Consider the following 8,328-nt stretch of genomic DNA (forward strand, 5'->3'; position numbering starts at 1 on the left):
AATAGACAAATTTATAGAAGCAGGAAATAGATTAGTGACTACCTAGGCCTGGCAGGGGTGATGAGTGGGATGAGAGTTTCTGCTAATTGGTATAGGGTTTCTTTCTGGGGTGGTGAAAATATTTTTAAAGAAGATTGTGATCATAGTCAAATAACTCCTGAATAGGGGTGCCAGGGTGGCTCAGTGGGTTTAGCCTCTGCCTTCAGCTCAGGTCATGATCTCGGGGTTCTGGGATCAAGCCCCACATCGGGCTCTCTGCTCAGTGGGGAGTCTGCTTCTCTCAATCCATCTGCCCCTCTCCCCACTCATTCTCTTTCTCTCAAATAAAATTTTTTTAAAAAATTTAAACTTAAAATATTTTAAAAACTCAAAATATATAAAATGCCTTTGAATTTTACATTTAAATGAGTTCATTTTATGGCATATGAATTATATCTTACAGCTTTTTATTTATTATTATTATTATTATTTTATTTATTTATTTATTTATTTTTTTGAGAGAGAGAGAAAATGGAAGGGCAGAGGGAAGAGCAGGGGACTGGGGGAAAGAGAGACTATTAAGTGTGGAGCCCAATGCATGGCTTGATCTCACAGTGCTGAGATCATGACCTGAGCTGAAATCAAGAGTTGGATACTTTACCAGCTCAGTCACTCAGGTGCCCCATCATAAAGCTTTTTAAGAAACACATAACTGCTTTTAAAATGTTCACCAAATTCAAAAGATGGCTTACAAGTTTCTATTAATATAAAATTGGGGGTAAATGGTAGAGTAGTAGGGGGACACTGGGCTTGCCTCATCCCTCAAACACAGCTAGATGAATGTCCAATCACTTGGAGCACCTAGGAAATCGATCTGCGGATTAGGAGAATGATCTGTACAACTAGGGTGAGAGCATGAGTTCCTGGGGAGGAGGAGGGCAGAGGCCCAGGAACTGACAGGGTGGTTCATTATCTGGGTACACACACTGGGAGAGAACGTTCCCTTTCCTGGAGTACATTTGGAAGAGGGTATATTGCTTCTCCAAGGACAAAAGACCTGCCAGGCAGCACTGAGCGGCTGTTCATCGGCCAGGGACAGAGGCACACGGAGGGCAGGGAACCTGGATGCTGCTTTTCATGGTGCTTCACCATTGACTCTGGGCACCTGTGCAAGCATGCGACTGTTTTTCTGGGACAAAACAACACCAGACACAGCACAACCAGCTCTTCTCCAGAGGAAGGGAATGGGTCTGCTCCATGCCAGGTCCTTTAAGATCTAGAGTTTTGAATACCAGCTGCATACATTCTTGCAGAGGAGCTGTGGCACCAGCGGTTCCGATGCCCTGGGTACTGACAGGGTGAAGGCAGGGACCCGAGAGAGGCCTGGGACACATGAGCAGAGGTTGCTTGCTTTTCTGTGAGGGCTTCCCAAGCAGCAATGGGCGGAAGAGTCCCCCATCTGGAGATGAGAGATTGGAGCAGAGCTATTTTCCCTGCCACCAACATGACTGGACTTCAGTGAGCAACACATTACCCTAGTGGAAGCTGGAACCACTTACACAGAAACCCTCCCCCACTCACCAACGCACCCTGCCCCCATGCCCTGCAGGTGCATCTTTACACCTGCAGGGCATGTGTCTGACTGTGAACCAGCGCAGAGAGCCTCTCCCCCAGAAGACCCATACAGGCACCTCACATGCACAAAGTCCACTGATCACAGAATGCTCCAAAGCATCTGCTTCAGTTCTGGTGGAAATAGGACCAGGCTTTCTAGCTCTCTCTCTCTCTTTTTTTTCCTTTTTTTTTTTTTCCTCTTTCTTTCTTTTTCTTTTTAATAAGGTTTGAAGTTTTTTAATCTGTATTCTTTTCTCTCTCTTTGGATCAGGTAGCTTCCTTTTTTTCCTTTCTTTTTCTATGGAGTCAGGATTATACTTGTTTGTCTCTTTGTTTTTGTTACTGTTTCTTTTTCTTTTCTCTCTCTCTCTTTTTAAAACAGGCTTATTTTAACAAATCAAAGCACACCTAAAGGCCCAGACATTCTCCATTCCAAGCCAGGAGGAACTCTGCAGAGGACTGACCTATGGGGAAGAGCAGCCAAACATCAGAACACAACAACACCAGAAATACTTCCTGAAGCACCAGACACTGGACAGTGCATGACCCTTTCTTAATATAGCATCACTCTCAGGAGCAAGAAACATAAAATGAGAAGACAGAGGAACTCCTGCCAAAAGAAAGATCAAGAAGAAACCATGGCGAGGGATTTACTCAAAACATAAAAGCAATATATCTGAACAAGAATTTATTTTATATTTTTACTTTTTTTTTTTTTTTTTTTTTAAAGAGAGAGCACATGCAAGCATGAGCCAGGAAAGAGATGGAGGGGGAAAGAGAGGGACAATCAGACTCCAAGCTGAGCACAGAGCCAGACATCTTCCCAGCAGAATTCTACCAAACATTTACAGAAGAATTAATACCTACCCTTCTGAAAATGTTGCAAAAAAATAGAAAAGGAAGGAATACTTCCAAACTCATTCTATGAGGCCACATTACCTTAATCCTTTTGTGTGGTTACACAAAGACTCCACTAAAATTTAGAATTGCAGACCAATATCCCTGATGAACATGGATGCAGAAATTCTCAACAAGATACTAGCAAATCAAATCCAATAGTACATTAAAGTAATTATTCACCACAATTAAGTAGGATTTATTCCTGGGTTGTAGGAGTGGTTCAACATCCACAAATTAATCAGTGTGATACACATTAATAAAAGAAGAGACAAGAACCATATGATCCTTTCAATAGATGCAGAAAAAGCATTTGACAAAATACAGTATCCCTTCTTGATAAAAACCCTCCACCACGTAGGGATACAGGGAATATACCTCAACATCATAAAAGCTGTATACAAAAGACCCACACTGAATACCATCCTCAATGAGGAAAAACTGAGAGCTCTTCCCCTAAGGTCAGGAACGTGGCATGTTCATTCTCACCAGTGTTGGTCAACATGGAACTGGAAGTCCTAGCCTCAATCAGACAACAAAAAGAAATAAAAGGCATCCAAATTGGAAATTGGAAAAGAAGAAATCAAATTTCTTTGCAGAAGACATGATATTCTGTAGAAAAACCAGAAAGATTTAAAAAAATTGCTAAAGCAGGAATTCGACAAAGTGGCAGCATGTAAAAATCAATGCACAGAAGTCAGCTGCATTGCTATGCACTAACAGTGAAGCAGAAGAAAGAGAAATCAATGAATCAATCCCACTTATGATTGCACCAAAAACCACAAGAAACCTAGGAATAAGCCTAACCAGAGGCAAAGAATCTGTACTCTGAAAACTACTGAATGCTTTTGAAAGAAATTGAAGAAGACACAAAGAAATGGAAAAGCCTTCCATGCTCATGGATAGGAAGAACAAGTGTTGTTAAAATGTTGATACCACTGGAAACAATCTACGCAGTATCTCTCAAAATTATATCAGCATTTTTCAGAGTTAGAACAAACAATCCTAAAATTTACATGGAACTACAAAAGACCCAGAATAGCCAAAGTAATGTTGAAAAAGGAAAGCAAAGCTAGAGGCATCATGATTTCAGACTTCAAGCTCTATTTCAAAGCTGCAGCCATTAAGACAGGATGGTACTGGCACAAAAATAGACACACAGGCATGGAACAAAGAACCCAGAAAGGGACCCATAACAGAAATGGACCATAACACGGTCAACTAATCTGTGACAAAGCAGGAAAGACTATCCAATGACAAAAGGACAATCTCTTCAATAAATGGTACTGGGAAAGTTGGACAGCCAGATGTAGGAGAAAGAAACTGGACCATTTTTTTACACCACACACAAAAAATAAATTCAAAATGGATGAAAGACCTAAATGTAAGACAGGAGTCCATCAGAATTCTAGAGGAGAATACAGGCAGCAACCTTTTCAATCTTGGCCACAATAACTTCTTGCTAGACACGTCTCCAAAGGCAAGGGGAACAAAGCAAAATCAACTATTAGGACTTCATCAAGATAAAAAGCTTTGGCACAGCAAAGGAAACAACAAAACTAAAAACAACCTACAGAATGGGAGAAGATATTTGCAAATGACTTATCAGATAAAGGGCTACTACCCACAATCTATAAGGAACTTATCAAACTCAGGACCCCAAAACCAAATAATCCAGTCAAGAAATGGGCAGAAGACGTGAATGGACAACATACAAATTGTCAACAGACTCACGAAATAAAAGGTCCACATTATTGGCATCAGGGAAATACAGATCAAAACCACAATGAGATATTAAATGGCTACAAGTAAGTCAAGAAACAATAAATCTTGGCAAGGATATAGAAAAAGGGGAACCCTCTTACACTGCTGGTAACAATGTAAACTGATGCAGCCACTCTGGAGAAGAGTATGAAGGTTCCTCAAAAAGTTAAAAATAGAGCTACCCTATGACCCAGCAATTGTCCTGCTGGGTATTTACCCAGAGGAGACAAACACTGTGATCCGAAAGGGCACCTGCACCGCAGTATTTATAGCAGCAATGTCCACAATAGCCAAACTATGGAAAGAGCCCAGATATCCACTGACAGATGAATGGATAAAGAAGATGTGGTGTGTGTGTAGGTGTGTGTGTGTGTGTGTGTGTGTGTGTGTATACATATATATGTATATATATTTTATATATTATGTATATATGTATATGCATATATACATATATATGCACACACATATGTATATATGTATATACACACATATATAATGGAATATATATAATATAATATATATTATATTATATATAAGATTTTTATATATGTATATACATATATATGCATATATTTTATATATATATGTACACACACACACATATATATAATGGAATATTATGTAGCCATCAAAAAGAATGAAATCTTACCATTTGCAATGATGTGGATGGAACTACAGGGTGTTATGCTGAGTGAACTAAGTCAATCAGAGAAAGATAATTGTCCTATGTTTTCATTCACGTGAAATTTAAGAAACAAAGCAGAGGCTCATAGGGGAAGGGAGGGAAAGATAAGACAAAATCAGGGAGGGAGACAAACCATAGAGACTTAATTCTAGGAAACAAACTGAGTGTGGCTGGAGGGGAGGAGGCAGGTGAGGGGATGGGTGATGGGCATTGAGGAGGGCACTTGATGGAATAAGCACTGGGTGTTGTATGCAACTGACAAATCACTAAACTCTCCCTCTGAAACTGATTATACACTACATGTTAATTAATTGAATTTAAATAAAATAAAAAAGAAAGCAACACCGGCCATAGACAAAAAGTGTTGCTGTTATTATTAGGGGCAGGGGTCCTGCTTAATTCGTTTTGTATTACTCCTTGCACTCTTGATAATTTTGTCACTCACTTGATATTCATCAGAAGCTAATTTCTTTGAGGGCACCCAGGAAACATAGAGTCATTCTTCGCTTTGATGGTGAGGTTGCTGAGGATCAGAGGCATGGGGTTGCTGACACTACTCCTAACTCACCAAGCTCTGCTCAGAACCCAGGCACTTTGACCTTTAGTCCAGAGCTCTTTCATTGCCCTGTACTCAGTATTAGGGAAATCAAGAGGCAGTTGGGACCAGATAATTTTTCAGGGGAATGTATAGAGTGGTTCATGCTCATCCTTTCTGGTGCTTCCATGACCCAGGAAGGGGAAGTGAGGACAGGGTTTCAGTGGGAAGCAAATGAGAAATACAAATAAGAAATGATGTAAGATCACAGGGTGGTAGGTACAGCCATTATACGACTGGCTACAAGTAGTTTCTGAAATGCTCTTTTTAACCAAAAGCAAGAAATTATCAGTTACCAATATAAACGTTGTCTAAGAGACACAGTTTAAGTGTGTATGTCTTAGGAAAAAAAAAAGATTTTATTTTAGAGCATGCACCAAGTGGTTGGGGGTCAATGGAGAAGGAAATAATCTCCAGCAGACTCCCCACCTTGGGGCTCGATTCCACAACCCAGGAGCTTATGACCTGAGCTGAAAACAGGGCTGAGAGGCTTACCCAACAGAGCCACTCAGGCACCCCATTAAGTGGGTATTTCTCTGTAATTATGATTATAGCATTTAGTGAATCATTTTTTTTCTTTCCAGGTTTACTGAGGTATAATCGACAAATTTAAAAAGCTGTATATATGGGGTGAACAGTATGATTTAATATATGTACACACTGTGGAAGGATTACTACTATCAAGTTAAATATACATTACTCACATAGTTACCATTGTGTGTGTGTGTGTGTGTGTGTGTGTGTGTGTGTGTGTGTGGTGAGCCCTTAGGATCTACTTTCTAAATAACTTCCATGTTTACAATACAGCATTATTAAGTAAGGTCACCCTGCTAAATGTTAGATCCCCAGAACTGATTCATCGCTCATGCCATGTCTGCATAAATGTGCATGAATTCAAATCCAAGTATAGTTAATTAACCATTCCCTTGAAAATTTCCACTTTTAGTGAATTACATCCCATCTTCATGGGGCCACTGGGAGGTGATGAGGTCAGGAGAGGGATGTTCTCATGAGTAGAACTTATGAAATATCACCCAGAGAGGTCATGTGAGGACACAATGAAAAAAACAGTGGTCAATGAGGAAGTAGCCCTTCACAGATCAAAATAGTGTGGTTCCATGATCTTGGACTTCCCAGCTTCCAAAGCTGTGAGAAATAAACATAAATTAAAAAAAAAAAATCTTCAATGAACACTCAACTATTTTGTTGTTGTTACTTGGCTTGCATTCTCCCCCTTATGACAGATTCCTTGAAGTGTAATTATTCCATGAAAGAACATGAGTATTTATGACTATTGGTACATATAGCCAAGTGACTTTTCCAAAGAGTTGTGTTAATTAACATGATCAGCAATACAGGCAGGAAAATAAGCTTCACAGCATCACTGTACATATTGCATACTGTCACTAAAATCTATCTTGCAAAACAATAAAACAAAAATAAATGAATTTTGCTACAAAAAATGACAAAAGAGTACCTCATGGATTCCCTTTAAACTCTTCTGATGATTAGTGAACTTCAACATGTTCCTGCATGGTTTTTTTTTCTTCATTATGAATTGTTTTTTATTGTGTAGAGCAATCCCATGCATGAAAAGACATTTAGCATTTCTGGCTTCTGGGCAAGAGATAACAACACAACCTTTTAAGTGCTGGTCAGTGGGACAACCAAACCTCACCCACATATTTTCGCATACATGTTTATGAGATACCGACCACTGGCTGCTGATCTAGTTTAAGGCCTGGACCAAACACAGGCTTAAGTATCTATTCCAGGCCTTCTTTTTCTTGACTTTTATCGTGGTTCCAGTATGGCCTTCATGGGCAAGAGGAGGCCTCTTGCAAACAAAGAGTTAATAAGGCACCCCCAAGAAAAAGTGTTGTCTTTGTAACCTCACTGACAGGTTTCTCCTCTGACACCTGGAACAGAGTTTATTCTTGGTCTTCACCTACATTAGAACTCCTCTTGTCAAAAATAAGCACATAGATCAATGGAACAGAATAGGAAACCCAGAAAAAAACCCCATAATTATATGGTCAATTAATCTTTGACAAAAGAGGGAAGAATATCCAATGGGAAAAGGACAGTCTCTCCAATAAATGGTGTTGGGAAGACTGAGCAGCTACATGCAAAAGAATGAAACTAGACCACTGTCTTACAACACACACAAAAATAAACTCAACATGGATTAAAGCTCTAAATGTAAGACTGAAACCATAAAAATCCTAGAAGAGAGCACAGGTGTTAATTTCTCTGACATCATTGGTAGCAACTCTTTCCTAGATATGTCTCCTAAGGCAAGAAATCAAAAGCAAAAATAAACTACTGGGACTCCACCAAAATAAAAGCCTTCTGCAGAGTGAAGGAAACAATCAACAAAACTAAAAGGCAACCTATAGAATGGGAGAAGATATATGCAGATAAAGGGTAAGTATCCAAAGTTCATAAAGAACTTAAACGGGAAAAAAAAGAATTTACACGATGCAACACCAAAAAAAACAAATAATCCAGCTAAAAAATGGACAGAAGAATAAACATTTCTCCAAAGAAGACATCTAGATGACCAACAGTCACATGAAAAGATGCTCAACATCACTCGGCATCAAGGATAATGCAAATCAAAATTAGAGTGAGATATCACCTCGCACTTGTAAGAATGGCTAAAATCAGTAACACCAGAAACAAGTGTTGGTTAGGATGTGCAGAAAAGGGAACCCTCTTGCATCACTTATGGGAATGCAAATTGGTGCAACCCCTGTGGAAGCAGTATAGAGGTTCTGCAGAAAATTAACAG

The sequence above is a fragment of the Mustela putorius genome, unplaced genomic scaffold (genome assembly GCF_011764305.1).
Source record: "Mustela putorius furo isolate JIRA1106 unplaced genomic scaffold, ASM1176430v1.1 tig00003923_pilon_pilon_pilon, whole genome shotgun sequence".
NCBI lineage: Eukaryota > Metazoa > Chordata > Mammalia > Carnivora > Mustelidae > Mustela > Mustela putorius.